At 43.4% G+C, this 18945-nt stretch overlaps 1 protein-coding gene across 33 annotated transcripts in view; it reads left to right on the top strand.

Annotated features, from left to right (window-relative positions):
- PTPRD (protein tyrosine phosphatase receptor type D) overlaps positions 1–18945 on the top strand; it is a 2362472-nt gene that overhangs the window by 1759710 nt on the left and 583817 nt on the right. The gene's annotated exons all lie outside the window — the stretch shown is intronic.

Raw genomic sequence — 18945 nt, 5'->3', positions numbered from 1 at the left:
GCAGAGCTGGAGCTGCGTCATTGGTCCCCACAGAAACTGGGAGAGACCTGGGTAAAGAGTGCTGCTCTTACCACCAGGTCCGGAATGCTATTGTCTCGGTGAGACAATGCTCAAATCACCCCACTTCAGCCCCAACGGCTGATCTGCCCAATATCCCTGAGCTCCAGTGACTCCTGTCCTCTTTGGACTATACAGACAAAGTGCTTCCCATCTAGATCTGGACATGTATCCTCCTCCATGGCCTCCAACACTGGGAACATGAGAAAAGTAGATCCAGCAGGGGCAAATGCAGGATCTTCATGGGGTGGGGGTTCCACACACACGCATATGTATAACATATATATATATATATATATATATATATACACACACACACATATGCATACGTGTGTGTGTGTGTGTGTGTGTGTGTGTGTGTGTGTGTGTGTGTGTGTATATATATATATATATATACACATATACATACACACATATATACACAGACATACACACACATATACAGTAGCATACTAACAAATACACACATAGAATGCATACACGCAGCAAACACACACACAAAGCATACATAAACAGCACACAAACACATGACGTACTTATAAACACACACACACCATACATACATATACACAGCAGACACACATACATACAGTAGCATGCAGCCATATACACACACACACACCATACTTACACAAACATGCATGCACACAGCCGACACACACAGTATACATACACACTGCTGACACATCCGCAAACACATACAGTAACATAGTATATAAATATATATATATATATATATAATGTACACACACCTCTTTCACATAAAAATGGAACACAGACACTATAATTAATTAAAGTAAATAAGCCGCCATAGCTTATCATAGAGTCAGCTTATCATAGATGCTGCTTCCCATCCCCCCCCCCCTTTCCCCAGGATACCAGGTTAGAGAGGTCTCACCTGGCAAGCATCATTTGTTACAGCCCCCCCACTCCCCTTCTCCACCTGCAGAGTGAGTGACTCACGAGGCAATCACTGTCTCACCCGGCCAGCCCAGCTCAAAAATGCCGGAGAGGAGCTTCCCTACCGTTAGTTCCTGTGCCGCTTCCCCCAGCAGAGACAAGACACTCTTCTCAGGCGGCTCTTCCACAGTGTCTCCAGCACAGCACAATGTTACTGTCCATAATATAATGTAGTGTAATATAGTGTAGTGTAGTGTAGTGTAGTGTAGTGTAATATAGTATAGTGTCGTGCAGTGTAATATAGTGTAGTGTAGTGTAGTGTAGTGTAGGCATTTACGTGACAACACGTTCTTGATGCGCTTTTGCCGGCTCCTGTACAGAACACTACACTTCACAGACAGAGAGGGGGCGGGCCGCGGGACTCGGCAGCGCTGCAGCACAGATGGGATAAACTGTCCATCACTGCCGCTGACTATACACAGCGATCAGCAGCAGAGGCTCCAGCTGGCGGAGCTTGGGGCTGCGGGCGGCAGGTACAGGGGAGCGGGAAGGCGGCCGTCAGTGGGAGGGATATGTGGCCACTCGGGGTGTATGTAGAAGGTGTGCCCACAGGGCAAGTGCGCTGTGGGCAATGCACCTTCTGCACACACCTAGTTACGGCTCTGCATTATAGCATGTTAAAATAAATAGTTTTCTCCTATTTTCATATGTACATTTTATATACTTTCTAAGTCAGCATTTAACTTATAATAATGATTATGTTACAATATTGGTGGAAAAAAATCTAAGCACTAGATGTATTTGGTTAATACCGGCAAACACATCCTACATACATACAAGTATACTGGGTATTAGTTCAGAATTATAAACTAATGCATAATAAGTAAGCAAATCTGTCCTATACATGAATAATGTAACTTTTTACTCAGACATCTCAAGAGTTGCAGCTTTTAATAGATGTAGCAGTAAAGTTATTATGCTGTAAAATTACTCTGCAGGACCATAATAAAAGGATCTTAAGACACAAAAATGGGATTCATTCTGTATATTATTCCCCAAAAATAGCTTCCTGGGTCTTTTTCAACTGTCAAACAGCGTCTTAAATATTTCCTGTATGTTAGCTTTAAATAACCCAACAGAGTTCATGAAAATCACACATTCTAGTTTTTTCTGCCCCTCTAACTCCTTTACGGTCTCCATTTCTTTCATATATGTTAATATGTTAACAATTCAAATGAAGGTATTATTAAAAAAATAAAATGTCAAATGTCTTTAGGAGCAAAAAATATATTCTTCATTATTTTCCATTAGGATGAATTCACTTTTCACGCAAAGGGTAATTTGCTCTAAAGTGCATACGTGTACTCAAATTATAACCTCTAATAAGTATATTTACTAAAGTGCAGGTTTTTAGAAGTGGAGATGTTGCCCATAGCAACCAATTGTATTCTGGCTATTATCTTCTAGAACAGTCATTACCAAACTCGGTCCTCAAGGACAGAGGTTAAAGTGGGGGAGAACGAGAGAGTTCCACCACCTGTAATTGTAGGTGGAACTAGTTCCACCTCCTCCACAGACTTGCACAGTAATTCATAACATGTATAAGAGGTATGACTGTGTAGCAAAACGTGAATAAAGGGCACTACTGAATGACATAACATGAATACAGGGCACACTATGTGGTGTAATATGAATCAGGGGCACTACATATGGTGTAAAGGGAATAAGACTGTGCTACTCTTTGGTGTAATTTGATTTGGGGGTACTATTGTGTTACCATGCCCCTTCCTTTTGAGACCACTGTCCCTTTATAAGGTATGGGAGGTAATGCACAAACTTATAGTTTACTGGGGAGTGCCAAAAACCCTAGCACTGGCCCTAGCTCTACCTAGTGGGAGTTGGGGGGGGGGGGGGTAGGTGGTCAGAGAAATAAGTTCCACCACCTCTCAAGGAGCACTTTAAACTCTGCTCAAGCACCCCAAACAGTTCACGTTTTCCAAGTTACCCAGTGGTGCACTGGTATTTGCATTACTCACTGACACATTTTAAAAGAACCACAGGTGGAGCTAATTATTTCACTTGTGATCCTGTGAGAAGACCTGGAAAACGTAATCTGTTGGGGGTCCTTGAGGACCAAGTTTGGGAGCCATTGTTCTAGAAAGTGCTAGCTAACTGATAAGTAGAATATCCAGTTAGTTTTATTATATAGATATTTGATCATAGATAGAGACGCTCAACTAACAAGATTTTTTGTTTGTTTTTTAAATCCACAAAAATTGGAAGAATCCATAAATGATCATAGCAGACTCCTCAAGGCAAGTGTAGTATAGGATGGATCAGAATATATATGTTTGACCGGCAAACGGGATAACGGCTGTCACTATACCAACAGCTGCATCCCCTCTGTCAGAATCCCGGCATCGAGTCCCCTCGTGGGCTTGCTGCACTCACCATGCTTCGGCCCCAGTGGCCTGCTTTGCTCACAACAGGTTACATGCCCATTCAGTTGGTAGCGTGGACCCACCAACCAAGTGGGAATAACCTGTGTTTTTCGGGATTCCATTCGTCAGCATTTCACCGGCTGTTGGGTTTCCAGCATTGGTCTCCTGATCGCCAGGATACCAACAGCCGCAACTGCATCCTGATGGATCTCCACCAACTGCTTACTTGCCACTGCCCAATCCGTCAATCTTATTCCTACAGCTGGTTATATGGCTCATATTGCTCAGATCCTCAAAGATGTAACATGTAGATGGCTGACTTGTTAATAATAAAATATACAGTATAACCAAAAAGACTATATAATACTGTGCTCTGTCACACACATGTAATAGAACACAAACCCCATGTTACATTAATAGGGCCCCATGTTTAATAAAGAACCAACCCATGACATTGATTACAATGCTATATATTATAATCTGTCACCCCGTAACATTCATTTGCAAGACACTTACATTCTAAATCTGATGGAGACAGCCACATGTACAAAATGGAAGTGAGCAGTGGAAATGACAGGACAGGGGAGGGACAATTGGAGGTGGGGAAGAAAGGAGAAGAGTCTAGAATAAAAAGAAAGAAGGGTAGGAGACTGAAGTAGGGATGCACAGCAATTGTGGGGCCAGCCAACACTAGGTGAGCATAGGCAGGGGCGCTGAGAGAGGGGGTGGGGAAAGTACTGATTACCAGGGCTCGGGCAGGCCTAGGGGGCCTGGAGGGGCACACACCAGCCATGGAGGAGATGGAAAGGCCCCCTTCTAGGTGCATGCCACTGTGATACATAATATTTTAAGTCAAGGTTTTAATGAGTGAGCATAGTTAAACTTTTGTTTTGGTCACACCTCCTCTAGCACCCAGGCCTACATTATGTCTGGCCCCAATAATCCCAAATTGTTGTGGGTCTTGTGCAGCCTACTCCTACATATCCACATCTATGACCCTACTCGTAACAATTGAGGGTCTCTGTAGCAGTTTTTTTTTTTAAAGCAGTCATCAGAAACCTGGCAGCTATATCTCACCAAGGACCACAGAGTCCTAGGCAGTAGTCTGAATAAACTAAAAGTTAAAGCAGTCCTGGATCATAGAGCATAGTGTACTGTAATGTTTTTTTTTTCCTGCCATTGGATTCATATATACATACATACATACATACATACATACACACATGCATACATACAGATGGGTCCATGTTTATTTTGGCCTTTAATAGGATTAAGTGAGACTGGGCAGTCGGACTTAGGGGGTCATTCCGAGTTGTTCGCTCGTTGCCGATTTTCGCAACAGAGCGATTAAGGCAAAAATGCGCATGCGCATGGTACGCAGTGCGCATGCGCTAAGTATTTTAGCCCAAAACTTAGTAGATTTACTCATGTCCGAACGAAGAATTTTCATTGTTGTAGTGATCGGAGTGTGATTGACAGGAAGTGGGTATTTCTGGGCGGAAACTGACCGTTTTCTGGGAGTGTGCGGAAAAATGCAGGCGTGCCAGGATAAAATACGGGAGTGACTGGAGAAACGGGGGAGTGGCTGGCCGAACGCAGGGAGTGTTTGTGACGTCAAACCAAGAACAAAACGGGCTGAGCTGATCACAGTGTAGGAGTAAGTCTCAAGCTACTCAGAAACTGCTAAGAATTTTCTATTCGCAATTCTGCTAATCTTTCGTTTGCTATTCTGCTAAACTAAGATACAATCCCAGAGGACGGCGGACTAGCGTGTGCAATGCTGCTAAAATCTGCTAGCGAGCAAACAACTCGGAATGAGGGCCTTAATCCCTTGAGCCAAGATAACCGTGGATCTATCTGTACATACATACATACATACATACATACATACATACATACTGTACAAACTGAAAAACTAAGTGGATGTAACTTACAATTGCCATTTTGATAAACCTTTTCTAATGTTCTTATTGACCTTTGCATGCATTCATTAAGCTAGTAAGGTAGTAAAATGTGAATTGCCACTGTCCCAATGAACAGCGATTGTATAGCTTCAGTTTTACTCTAATTCATAGAAACACTTGGAATGAAATAGACTCCAACATAATTTCTCTGGATATTGTCTGGCAATTAAACCTACAAAGAGGTCAATGTGTCTTTTCATCAGTTACTGGAAACAGAGAACCCCTAGGAATTTGGTTCAGGTTTATACAGAGATACATTATTTTAATTAGTAAAACAATGCTAATGTGTACTTTATGTGAATGTATTACATTTGTAAAACAAGTGCTGTGGGCAAGGAAGCAACCAATACCCAAGACATTTTACATACAAGAAAATACAATCTAAAGAGATTTAGCAGTAAACATAACCAAGAACCCTGCAAACATACTGAAAGGTACAGTATTTATTAAATTTGTAATAGTAATATTTACAATGAACAGCTTGAATACCTAAAGTTCTGTGCCACCATCATGGGAACTGTTACAAGACAGACTGAACCACTTGGATATAGAGCATATAATTCTGTACTCAGGTAATAGTCACAAATAATAGGATATATCAGCTGATAGTCACAAATAATATAAAAATGTTCATGAGGATTAAAGAATGTTTTGAAGTCATAGATACTGTACTTTTTATAGCAGGATTAAGAGGAAATTTTTTTAAAAAAAAGACATTTGAGTAATCATAAATCATACACCAGCACAAGCGAAATGGTATGCTCCTGCAGTAGACACGTGTTCTTGAAGGTATAAAACGGAGAGACGGGTACTGATTAAATTGTTTGCTAATGAAATGGCTTGCCGAAAGGAGCAAACTGAGTTTGAAAAGGGGATCATCGTAGGCTGTGCAATGTTTTGTTTCCATGGCGATGCTGGACTGGTATACAGAAAATACGGTAACCCAGATGGACTGGCCAGCTATGAGTCCACATTTTAACTAGTGATGAGCGGGTTCGGTTTCTCGGGAACCGAACCCCCCCGAACTTCACCCTTTTTACACGGGTCCGAGGCATACTCGGATTCTCCCGTATGGCTCGGTTAACCCGAGCGCGCCCGAACGTCATCATCCCGCTGTCGGATTCTCGCGAGATTCAGATTCTATATAAGCAGCCGCGCGTCGCCGCCATTTTCACTCGTGCATTGGAAATGTTAGGAAGAGGACGTGGCTGGCGTCCTCTCCGTTATTGTTGAACATGATTGTGCATTATTGCTTAATTGTGGGGAGGGCTGGGGAGCAGCTGTATATAGGAGGAGTACAGTGCAGAGTTTTGCTGATCAGTGACCACCAGTTATCCGTTCTCAGCCTGAAAAAAACGCTCCATATCTGTGCTCAGTGTGCTGCATATATCTGTGCTCACACTGCTTAATTGTGGGGACTGGGGAGCAGCTGTATTATATAGCAGGAGTACAGTGCAGAGTTTTGCTGACAGTGACCACCAGTATACGTTGTCTGCCTGAAAAACACTCCATATCTGTGCTTAGTGTGCTGCTTTATTGTGGGGACTGGGGACCACCAGTATAATATTATATAGGAGGAGTACAGTGCAGAGTTTTGCTGACCAGTGACCACCAGTATATAATATATAGCATTACGGTACAGTAGGCCACTGCTGTACCTACCTCTGTGTCATCATTAAGTATACTATCCATCTAGATTCTATACCTGTGGTGCATTTCAGTTGTGCAGTTTGCTGACACAGTGACCACCAGTATATATAGCAGTACGGTACGGAAGGCCACTGCTGTACCTACCTCTGTGTCGTCATTAAGTATACTATCCATCTACATTCTATACCTGTGGTGCATTTTAGTTTTGCAGTTTGCTGACACAGTGACCACCAGTATACTATATATAGCAGTACGGTACGGAAGGCCACTGCTGTACCTACCTCTGTGTCGTCATTACGTATACTATCCATCTACATTCTATACCTGTGGTGCGCCTCTTTTTTTCTTTGCATCATGTGCTGTTTGGGGACAATTTTTTTGAAGTGCCATCCTGTCTGACACTGCAGTGCCACTCCTAGATGGGCCAGGTGTTTGTGTCGGCCACTTGTGTCGCTTAGCTTAGTCACACAGCGACCTTGGTGCGCCTCTTTTTTTCTTTGCATCATGTGCTGTTTGGGGACTATTTTTTTGAAGTGCCATCCTGCCTGACACTGCAGTGCCACTCCTAGATGGGCCAGGTGTTTGTGTCGGCCACTTGTGTCGCTTAGCTTAGCCATCCAGCGACCTCGGTGCAAATTTTAGGACTTAAAATAATATTGTGAGGTGTTCAGAATAGACTGGAAATGAGTGGAAATTATGGTTATTGAGGTTAATAATACTATGGGATCAAAATGACCCCCAAATTCTATGATTTAAGCTGTTTTTTAGGGTTTTTTGAAAAAACACCCGAATCCAAAACACCCCCGAATCCGACCAAAAATTTTCAGGGAGGTTTTGCCAAAACGCGTCCGAATCAAAAACACGGCCGCGGAACCGAATCCAAAACCAAAACACAAAACCCGAAAAATATCCGGTGCACATCACTAATTTTAACCTCATTCAGAACCTCTGGGATGAATTGGAGTAACTGGCGCGTTCTAGACCGACCCAACCCTCTTTAATGTTGCAGTTGGTCACTGTACTAAGGGCATAATTCAAGGTTGATTGCAAAACATTTTCCTCTAATGGGCAAATCATGTGCACTGCAGGCGGGGCACATGTTATTTCTGCCCCACCTGCACTGCACATGGTTTTGCCCATCAGAGGAAAATGTTGTTTTGCAATCAACGTTGAATTAGGCCCTTAAGGCGGAATGGCAAAACATATCACCTTCTGTTGTCCAGTAACTTGTGGACCGTTTTCCCAGAAGGATGTCTGCAGTAATCACTGCACATGGTCGATCCACAAAGTACTGATGTCAATGAAATCTTGTTGATCTATTTTCTGTGTTTAATCACTTTTGTATACAGTGCATATACTGTATAAAGATATATGTATAATCAATTTGAAAAGGTTTATTTACAGAAACAGCACCATTTCAGACCAAAAGGGTCATTTATCAAGCTATACAAGCCTTCTTGTTTGATTCAGCCTCTACTGAAGCAATACTGCGTTCCTAAGCCCTAAGTGATCAGCTTCAACAGTCCATACTTGAACCTAATTTGGCTGAAGGACAGAGAGAGGCTGATTATGACAAAAATGTATCACCAACATCCCTTTTATAGAGAATTTCAATCTGGACTTTTGTAAATGTTGGATCACAGTATTAAACAAATGTTCTATGAATCTGATGCTTCTGGTTGTAGAAGAGTCTAACCATGAAGTCAACAAAGCCAGAGCAGAGATTACCACTATTGAGAACAACATTTCTAGTAGCAGTTTCACCGATCAACCTATAGATTGGCAAATCAAATTGAAAACCACTATAGAGAAACACTGATAAAATTAATTTTGGGAGATGTAAGATGGGTTGGAGAGAGATAAAGTAGAGAAAGAAAAAGTGCTGATCAGGCAGCTTCTAATTGTAATTTTTTTAGCACAGCCTGTTAAGTGACAGTTAGTAACTGATTGGCTGGTACTATGGGGAAGATTTATCAAGGTAATGATGGGTACACACACTGGACGATATATCATCTATTCTATGAAATGGACAATACATCATTTTTGGATCGGCGGTTGTGTACACACGATATGTCTGTGAATTATGTCATTCACAGACATATCATGTCGGCCCTGCAGCACAGCTATATCGGCGCATCTGACTGTGTGTACAGGTGACCCACTGACCGTCTGTACACTTGCTGCATTAACCGTCGATGACTGACATCTCAATTGGTGATGTTGTTGTGATGTCTGCACATTGAGCGGACAATCTTTAAGTGTGTATGTTCCCCAGATTCAACCCCTCGGTTAGTGGATATGGCGGTCTGCAGACAGGTTGGGTAAGTGTGCATTTAGCCTTAGAGACAAAGTAGAGAGTGATAAAGTACCAACTAATCAGTTCCTGTCTTTTTATAGGCTGTGTTTGAAAAATGACAGGAGCTGATTGGTTTGTACTCTCTCCACTATTTCTCTCTCCAAACTTTCATAAATCTCCCCCTATTGTATATCTCTCTCCACTTTATCTCCCGCCAAGCTCTGATAGATCCCCCAAAGTACTAACCAATGAGTTTATAACTGTCATTTTTCAAACCCAACATGTAAAAAGACAGTCGCTGATTGGTTAGTACCTTATCTCTCTCCAAGCTTTGATAAATCTCACATATTATTATTTAAAAATGACAAATTACACAAAGGTTTGTATAGCTTGATGAAGGACCTTTGTGGTCTGAAACATTGTTGTTTCTGCAAATAAACTTCAGTGTTTATGCAATTGATGTTATTTGAGCACCATTCTTTCCTGTTGCTACATTGTAATAATTTAGTTCTGCCACCCTCTCCTATCTACACTTTTTGCTGGAGTGCCTACTTTTTCCAATTACTGATAGATAGATAGATAGATAGATAGATAGATAGATAGATAGATAGATAGATAGATAGATAGATAGATGCAGTCTTTTTGGGACTACACAATCTCTATTTTCAAGTGCACAAAGATGTATTTAAAAAAAAGTTCTGAACTTAAAGATGGGGATTTACCAAGTTCAGAAATGTGTCCTTCTTTTAAGATGTTACCCTGTATGTCTGTTTTTCTTCAATAAAATGGCTCTAATGAGCATGTTCTGATTCAAGAATCTAGTAGCCTTGCCCTTTTCTGAATTTACACCTTGCTTTTGGGTTTGAGGAGACCAGTTTTGCAGGGGCATCGCCCCTCATGAAAGAAGGTTATAATGGGGAGATTTCACACACTTTTTCTCTTTGGGTCAAACTTAACAAGCACAGAATACAAATTAAGCAAACAATGCCTTTTTGGTTAAAGGTATTTTAGTATGTTAAGGGTAATAGTATATAGTATACCAGCAGCCTGAACTAGTATAACACCGATGTCTGCTTCTATTGATGGTTAACATTCATTTATTATCAAAGGTACATAAAAGGAAAACTCAAAGCAATATACCAATAGTAAAAATGTTAGTAAATAATGGATACTTGCCAGAAACTTACAATATAAATATAAAACGGAATAAAGGAAAAGTGGGGCAGATGTATTAAGCCTGGTGAAGGGATAAAGAAGGGATAAAGCAGTGATAAGTGCAAGGTGACAACGAACCAGCCAGTCAGCTGCTAACTATAATTTTCAAATCCGTAATGATTGGCTGGTGCATTATCACCTTTCACTTATCACTGCTTTATCACTTCTATATCCCTTCTCCAGGTTGATACATCTGCCCCAGTGTTTCATATATTAGTTAAGCTTTTGTTAGCGTTTTATACACCTTACTATACCTTACTACGTTTTACAGCCTTTTCTGCCCTATTGGAATTTACATGTACTTTATTTATGGCTGAAAAAAATGTTTTACATTATCTGAGGACTGTGCAGGCATGAGGCTATATAATAGTCCTAATTTATTGTAGTTGGTTAGTTGCTAGGAACCTGTTGCTAGGTAGATTAGTGTTGGTTTAGTTATTGATTGGTTAAGCATTAGCATATTCGGTTTATTTTAGGGCGTATACCATTAAGGGGTTATTTAAGGTGATATTTGAATTTGGTTAGGTCTCTTTTCAGTTTGGAAGTATTTTTATTAATTTGTCTTACTAATTATTTACATTTAAAATTAGGCACAGCTAAGATGATGGGAAAGCACTTAAAACCAGCGGCTACATGTGGCGTAAGTGGTTGTTGGGGAGCACTTACCTTTTTGAAGGATGACGGCTGTTTCCTTCCCCTGCAGGGGAACAGTAACCACTTCTTTGTGGGAGCACCCATACTGTGCCATAGTAAAGGGTGGTGAGTCCTTCACAGCGCAGTGTATGCCTACAGTGTATAGAGGGGGAAAGATGGGTGTTTTAGTCAGCTCCATTTTTAAGAGATTTAAATGTCTAAAGCTGATTTTGGTAGCAGTTTTCTTTACCACCCTCTACAAATTAAAATCTGGTCAACGCAGTGGTATCAGTGTCTTTATTTTTAGTTGATATTTTTAGCTTAAGGTGTGTTATCAAGGTTAATTAAAAAACATTAATGGATGTATTATTAGGTAGACAGGACTGTTTTCTTCTCCCATTGTATAGATAAAAAATTATCAATACCGCTCTTATGTGGGGTACTCACTTGAACGATGGATATAATGACTGACTGACTGACCAATGTAGTAATTTTGGCAAAAGTGAACAAAACCATATTGAGGGTGCATACTTACTAATTATCAGATAATGGGGGATATTCAATTGTTTGAAAAGTTGGTTGGGTGTGTTTTTTCCTGTCTATTAGATATTAAAAAACTGACACCCAACTGACTTTTCAAACAATTGAATACCCCCAATATGTCTGCTCAAAAGAACCCATTTAAACATGCCCATCCAGGTGTGATGTCATTGTCATTGGTTCCTGCGAACAACATATCGTGCAGTCATTTGGTCATCTGTATGCACAATAAGATGTGAATGATACAGTATATCTACAGAATATCACATATGCCGTGCAGTACAGCTGATGCAATATATGTGTGAAAGACATCATTCACAGATGTACGATATTGTTTGTACTGCCGATGAACATGTGCACTGCGCGTGCGCACCCCAGGAGCCCAGTGAGATGCTGACAGGCAGAGGCGGTCGCGGGGCAGGAGAGGGCAAGCCAATGGCATTAGAATGCCATTGGCGGGGCACGGTCTGGACAACGGAGGCGTGTCTGGGCCGTTGGGGGGGCGGGCCACAGCAGCTGCGTGATGTCACGCACAGCCGCTGCGACCCGGAACGTGGCGAGTAGCGGCCTGCCAGTGCGCAGGAGCTGCACTGGCAGAGAGCTACTCATCAGGTACAAAAGCATTGCTGCCGTGTGATGCTTTTGTACCTATGCGCGGGGGCAGAGCCAGACGTGCTATATAGCACATCTACGATCAGATCTGAATTAGGTCCTATGCCCCTAAGAGTTGGTAAATCATGAAGTTAAAAAAGGGGACAGAGCTAAATATACCAGGCAACTCAAATGTTCCAAAATTTTAATTTTATTACAATTGAATAAAACATTCAGCTCTTATTGTAACATACACAAAAAAAGTCATCAGATAATTCAAGATATTGTACAGTATGAGCCATAGAGGGTAAATTTTGAGCCTAGTATAAGATGCGTAAAGACAGAAAATGTACAGCAAGTGATGAAAGTGATGATTAATGCCCAAGTAGACGTGCAAATTAGACGTGAGGATATACTGTAGAAAGAGAACAGTAGCTCCAGTAATGTCTCGGATTAACAGTTAATCTTGTAATACTTATATGCCTTACAATCATAGGTTCTCAAACTCAGGCCTCAGACCCCACACAGTTCATGTTTTCCAGGTCACCTGTGGATTTTTTATATTTTACAGTTGGTGATACACAGTGCACCTGCCAGGTGACCCGGAAAACAGGACCGATGTGGGGTCCTGAGGACCGAGTTTGAGATCCACTGCCTTAGATTAATAATGTTCTAGATAAGGAAAAGGATGGTCTCCTGTATAAAGATAAGACTTCCTATTTATTAATACATTATGGAAGATAAGACTGCTGTACTGTCAATGGGGCTACTATTGCTGTACTGAAAGTTGCAGTGAGTGCAAGAGTAACCAGTAGTCATCATAGAAATGAGTTACAGTGGTATCTACTCTAGGCAAAGTCAGTACAAGCTGAGCGCTGATGACACAGTGCAGCTGTCAGTTGCAAGTTAAATCCTAAATGAGAGTACCTAATAGCAAAGTTTAAAGGTAACTATATGTATTTATATATGATCAGGAGACTGGGAGGATATGGAATAGAGGGTCATTCAGACCTGATCGCACGCTACGGATTTTTGCAGTGCTGCAATCAGGTCAGAACTGCGCATGCGTATGCTCCGCCCATCGCCGGACAACGACGGGATTAATGAAGAAAGCAATCACATCGGTGATCGCAAGAAGATTGACAGACAGAGGCTATTTGTGGGTGTTACCTAACCATTTCCAGGGAGTGTCCGAAAAAACGAGGCGTGTCCAGCCGTTGGATGGGAGGATTCCTGACGTCAGCTCCGGGCCGGATGATCGCACTGGAAGAGTAAATCCTGAGCTGTGCAGAGACTGCACAAACTTCTGTGAACTTCTGTGTGCAGAAGTTTGTGCAGCTCTCTGCACATGCGATTGCACCCCTGCACAGTGTTTACCCCCTCCCCCTACAGACGGCACCTACCTGGTCGCAGCACAGCAAAAAAACGCCTGCGTGCGATCAGGTCTGAATCACCCCCATAGTCAGGACCATGTTTGTGTACAATGGGGATATCCTGTGGTCATTACCACAGGTTTTCTGTTATGAACCAGGTCTAATTCAGATCACAGAATATATGAAACATAAACCCGCTATATTCTGACAATCTTAGTGAGCAAACCAGAACTGCAATCCTGTGAGAAACGGTTCTGTTCATTGTTATATGGACAGGACAAAACCAGCATTACATGTCAGTCGATGATCAAATTCAGTGCAGGGAGAATTTCAGAAAGACTGACACAGGTGAAGTTAAACAGCAGGCATGAATTATCAGAACATGTGGAAAACTGCAGCATTAGCTGTGATGTGATGTGGTTGACCAGATTTCCAGAAAACTTGCAGAAGTCTGTGATGATGCAGAAAGTGTTGTTTCTTTTGCAGAGGTAAGGTAATGTAATGCACAGGTATTCAAACTCGGTCCTCAGGACCCCACACAGTGCATGTTTTGCAGGTAACCCAGCAGGTGCACAGGTGTATTAATTACACACTGACACATTTTAAAAGGTCCGCAGGTGGAGCTAATTATTTCACTTGCGATTCTGTGAGGAGACCAGCAAAACATGCACTGTGTGCTGAGGTGTAACTAAGGGGGGTCGAGCAGGGCACTTGCCCTGGCCGCCTTGGCAGGACCAGCAGAGAGGGTTGCTGCTGGCGGCCAGGGCATCATGCCCACTTGTCCCCATTACTGTTCCTCGCCCCCGGCCAGTCCCCCATCCTGCTGCTATGTAATAATGAGGGGAGGAGAGCGCAGCGTCTCTCCTACCCCTCAATGTGCTCAATGTCTGGTGACGGACGGTCCAGTGCGGCAGGGCGAGTCTCCTTGGCTTTGTAGCCAATCAGAGCTCGCGGACCAGCTTCTGATTGGCTGCCGGTCCGCAAGCTCTGATTGGCTAATGAACCGGCACCAATAAGATACCCGCAGCCGGAGACCGTACAGGACTTCATGGTGCGTTGAGGCCAGACAGGGAAGGCGCTGCAGCGGTGAGTGGGGAAGCGGGGAGCGGGAGGTGGGGGTAGTTTGGCAGTGGCACTGTGGAGCATTGTGTATCTGGCAGTGGCACTGTGGAGCATTGTGTATCTGGCAGTGGCACTGTGGGGCAATGTGTATCTGGCAGTGGCACTGTGGGGCAATGTGTATCTGGTAGTGGCCCTGTGAGGCAATGTGTATCTGGCAGTGGCACTGTGGGGCAATGTGTATCCGGCAGTGGCACTGTGGGGCAATGTGTATCTGGTAGTGGCCCTGTGGGGCAATGTGTATCTGGCAGTGGCACTGTGGGGCAATATGTATCTGGCAGTGGCACTGTGGGGCAATGTTTATCTGGCAGTGGCACTGTGAGGCAATGTGTATCTCTGTGGGGCAATGTGTATCTGGCAATGTGTATCTGGCACTGTGGGGTAATATGTATCTGGCACTGTGGGGTAATGTGTATCTGCCACTGTGGGGTAATGTGTATCTAGCACTGTGTGTACTGTGTAAAAAGGGGACTCTGCCTGCATACTGTGTAAAAAGGGTACTCTGCCTGCATACTGTGTAAAAAGGGGCTCTACTGCCGTAATGTGCAAAAATTGAATGAAGGTGTGCTGAGAGACGACACAAGGGGTAGGTGATAGTGTGCTGAGAGACGACACAAGGAGGAGGTGATAGTGTGCTGAGAGATGACACAAGGGGTAGGTGATAGTGTGCTGAGAGACGACACAAGGAGGAGGTGATAGTGTGCTGAGAGATGACACAAGGGGTAGGTGATAGTGTGCTGAGAGACGACACAAGGAGGAGGTGATAGTATACTGAGAGATGACACAAGGGGTAGGTGATAGTGTGCTGAGAGGCGACACAAGGAGGAGGTGATAGTGTGGTGAGAGGCGACACAGCGGGTAGGTAATAGTCATGTTGGCACGCCCCATTTTCAGTGGTCACACCCCTTCTGGGATGTGACCACACCCCTTCTGGTGCGTGACCACGCCCCTTTTTCCAACATGTGCCTTCGACTCGCGCACATACTTTGCTTTGGATTTATTTTATTTTTTATTGGGGGGGGGGCGCCACTCTTCATCTTGCCCTGGGCTCCGAAAACCCTAGTTACGCCTCTGACTGTGTGGGCTCCTGAGGACCGGGTTTGAGAACCTGTGATCTAATGTGATAAGCAGGTTCAGCGATCTGTGGCAGACAAGATATATCCAAACATAGGGCCTAATTCAGTAAGGATTGCAAATTCTTCTAATTTGCAGACTTTGTAATCCTTTTGTTCGCATGGTCCATCGCAGGGCAAGGCCACTCCCATCATGCCGACTGCCGCCTCCTTCTCTTGATGAAGCAGAAATTGCATTTGCATCGCAATTTCTGCTTCATCACAGTGTTCTGAGAAAGTATGTTGGACTCTCATCTGGAAACTTTGCTAATAGAATTCTATTCAAGTTTGGAACAATGGGGCTAATTCAAGTTGGATCGCAAATCGCGATCCATCCGGAATTATTGCGGTCGCTCCATGGGTGCATGCGCAGTGCCTATTCTGAGCAGAAAATGCGAACGCCTCTGCCTGTCAATCAGAGGCTTTCGCAAGGCAAGGGGTGCCAATGCTCCATTTCCGAGACGGAGCGTTGCAGGGGCGTAGTCTGTAAATGGTGGGTGTGCCCTTCACAAATGGGGGGCGCGATGGGGCCTGATCGCGATCAGAAACATGGCGGTTGGCCTCCTACCTGAGGTCAATCCACAGCAGGTTCTGATGGGTTCGAAATGACAGCAATTCTGCTGCTTAGTAAATGTTACCCTAATAGATACAGTTCCTTTTAATTGCCAAAAATATATTTGTATCTATAAAAAAATTGTCTCAGCTATTACTGACATTCTACAAACGAATGTTTTCCTTCTGCATAGCAAGCTTCAGGTTATTTTTACACGAAGGCACTCAGATGCTAGTGAAAGCAGCAGTAGTTGGGTTTTTTTTCTTGTTTTTTTTTAACTGGCACAGTTCTTACATGCTGGTGATGTGCACTTGGCATTTTCAGAATCTGCAGGAAGACGATAGATTGATTTGTTAAAGTTAATGCTGTTATTTTTAAAAGTTAGGTAAGCAGGTTATAATAAGTCTTCTGAGAGCATGTTGTTAGTGATGTGAGGGTCAAAATCAGTAACAATCGATGGCCATGAAAGTGGACAACTTTAGACCTCAAGTATTTCGGCGCCATTATATAAAAGTAGCATATTTATTACAATCAAAAGGCAAAAGCACAATATATATTCCCCTTTAACAAGTCTATGCTCCTAGGAAAATCTTATCTGTCTCCCTGCCTTCCTTTTAGATTTGAGTTAGTCCCCATTCTGCAAATTGAAGTGGTGGATATCCCACTAGACACGTACCTAGGGGTGATACTTGCTGGGGGGTGGCACAGCATGCTCCCTTGCATGAGAGCCCTGCTATGCCAATTGCCAGATGTGGCCAGGTGATTTTATTTAATTTTATATTTTTTTATTAAGACTTTTTTTGTTTAGTTTTGTAACTGGTGAGGGAGGAAGGGCAATGGTCAGTACACTGTGGTTGTAGGGGGGGGGGGGGTGAGGTTGCTGCTACTTTGAAAGTCAGGAGGCTCCAACAGTGACATGATGGGGGACATATCGTGCAGTCATTTGGTCATCTGTATGCACAATAAGATGTGAATGATACAGTATATCTACAGAATATCACATATGCCGTGCAGTACAGCTGATGCAATATATGTGTGAAAGACATCATTCACAGATGTACGATATTGTTTGTACTGCCGATGAACATGTGCACTGCGCGTGCGCACCCCAGGAGCCCAGTGAGATGCTGACAGGCAGAGGCGGTCGCGGGGCAGGAGAGGGCAAGCCAATGGCATTAGAATGCCATTGGCGGGGCACGGTCTGGACAACGGAGGCGTGTCTGGGCCGTTGGGGGGGCGGGCCACAGCAGCTGCGTGATGTCACGCACAGCCGCTGCGACCCGGAACGTGGCGAGTAGCGGCCTGCCAGTGCGCAGGAGCTGCACTGGCAGAGAGCTACTCATCAGGTACAAAAGCATTGCTGCCGTGTGATGCTTTTGTACCTATGCGCGGGGGCAGAGCCAGACGTGCTATATAGCACATCTACGATCAGATCTGAATTAGGTCCTATGCCCCTAAGAGTTGGTAAATCATGAAGTTAAAAAAGGGGACAGAGCTAAATATAACAGGCAACTCAAATGTTCCAAAATTTAAATTTTATTACGATTGAATAAAACATTCAGCTCTTATTGTAACATACACAAAAAAAGTCATCAGATAATTCAAGATATTGGCCCTCATTCCGAGTTGATCGGTCGCAAGGCGAATTTAGCAGAGTTACACACGCTAAGCCGCCGCCTACTGGGAGTGAATCTTAGCATCTTAAAATTGCGACCGATGTATTCGCAATATTGCGATTACTAACTACTTAGCAGTTTCTGAGTAGCTCCAGACTTACTCTGCCTGTGCGATCAGTTCAGTGCTTGTCGTTCCTGGTTGACGTCACAAACACACCCAGCTTTCGCCCAGGCACTCCCACCGTTTCTCCGGCCACTCCTGCGTTTTTTCCGGAAACGGTAGCGTTTTCAGCCACACGCCCCTGAAACGCCGTGTTTCCGCCCAGTAACACCCATTTCCTGTCAATCACATTACGATCGCCGGAGCGAAGAAAAAGCCGTGAGTAAAAATACTTTCATCATAGTAAAGTTACTTGGCGCAGTCGCAGTGCGAACATTGCGCATGCGTACTAAGCGGATTTTCACTGCGATGCGATGAAAAATACCGAGCGAACAACTCGGAATGAGGGCCATTGTACAGTATGAGCCATAGAGGGTAAATTTTGAGCCTAGTATAAGATGCGTAAAGACAGAAAATGTACAGCAAGTGATGAAAGTGACGATTAATGCCCAAGTAGACGTGCAAATTAGACGTGAGGATATACTGTAGAAAGAGAACAGTAGCTCCAGTAATGTCTCGGATTAACAGTTAATCTGGTAATACTTATATGCCTTACAATCATAGGTTCTCAAACTCAGGCCTCAGACCCCACACAGTTCATGTTTTCCAGGTCACCTGTGGATTTTTTATATTTTACAGTTGGTGATACACAGTGCACCTGCCAGGTGACCCGGAAAACAGGACCGATGTGGGGTCCTGAGGACCGAGTTTGAGATCCACTGCCT

Source organism: Pseudophryne corroboree, chromosome 1 (assembly GCF_028390025.1).
Source record: "Pseudophryne corroboree isolate aPseCor3 chromosome 1, aPseCor3.hap2, whole genome shotgun sequence".
Classification (NCBI taxonomy): Eukaryota; Metazoa; Chordata; class Amphibia; order Anura; family Myobatrachidae; genus Pseudophryne; species Pseudophryne corroboree.
Note: the sequence above shows the minus strand (reverse complement) of the source record. Positions and strands in the feature narration are given on the sequence as shown.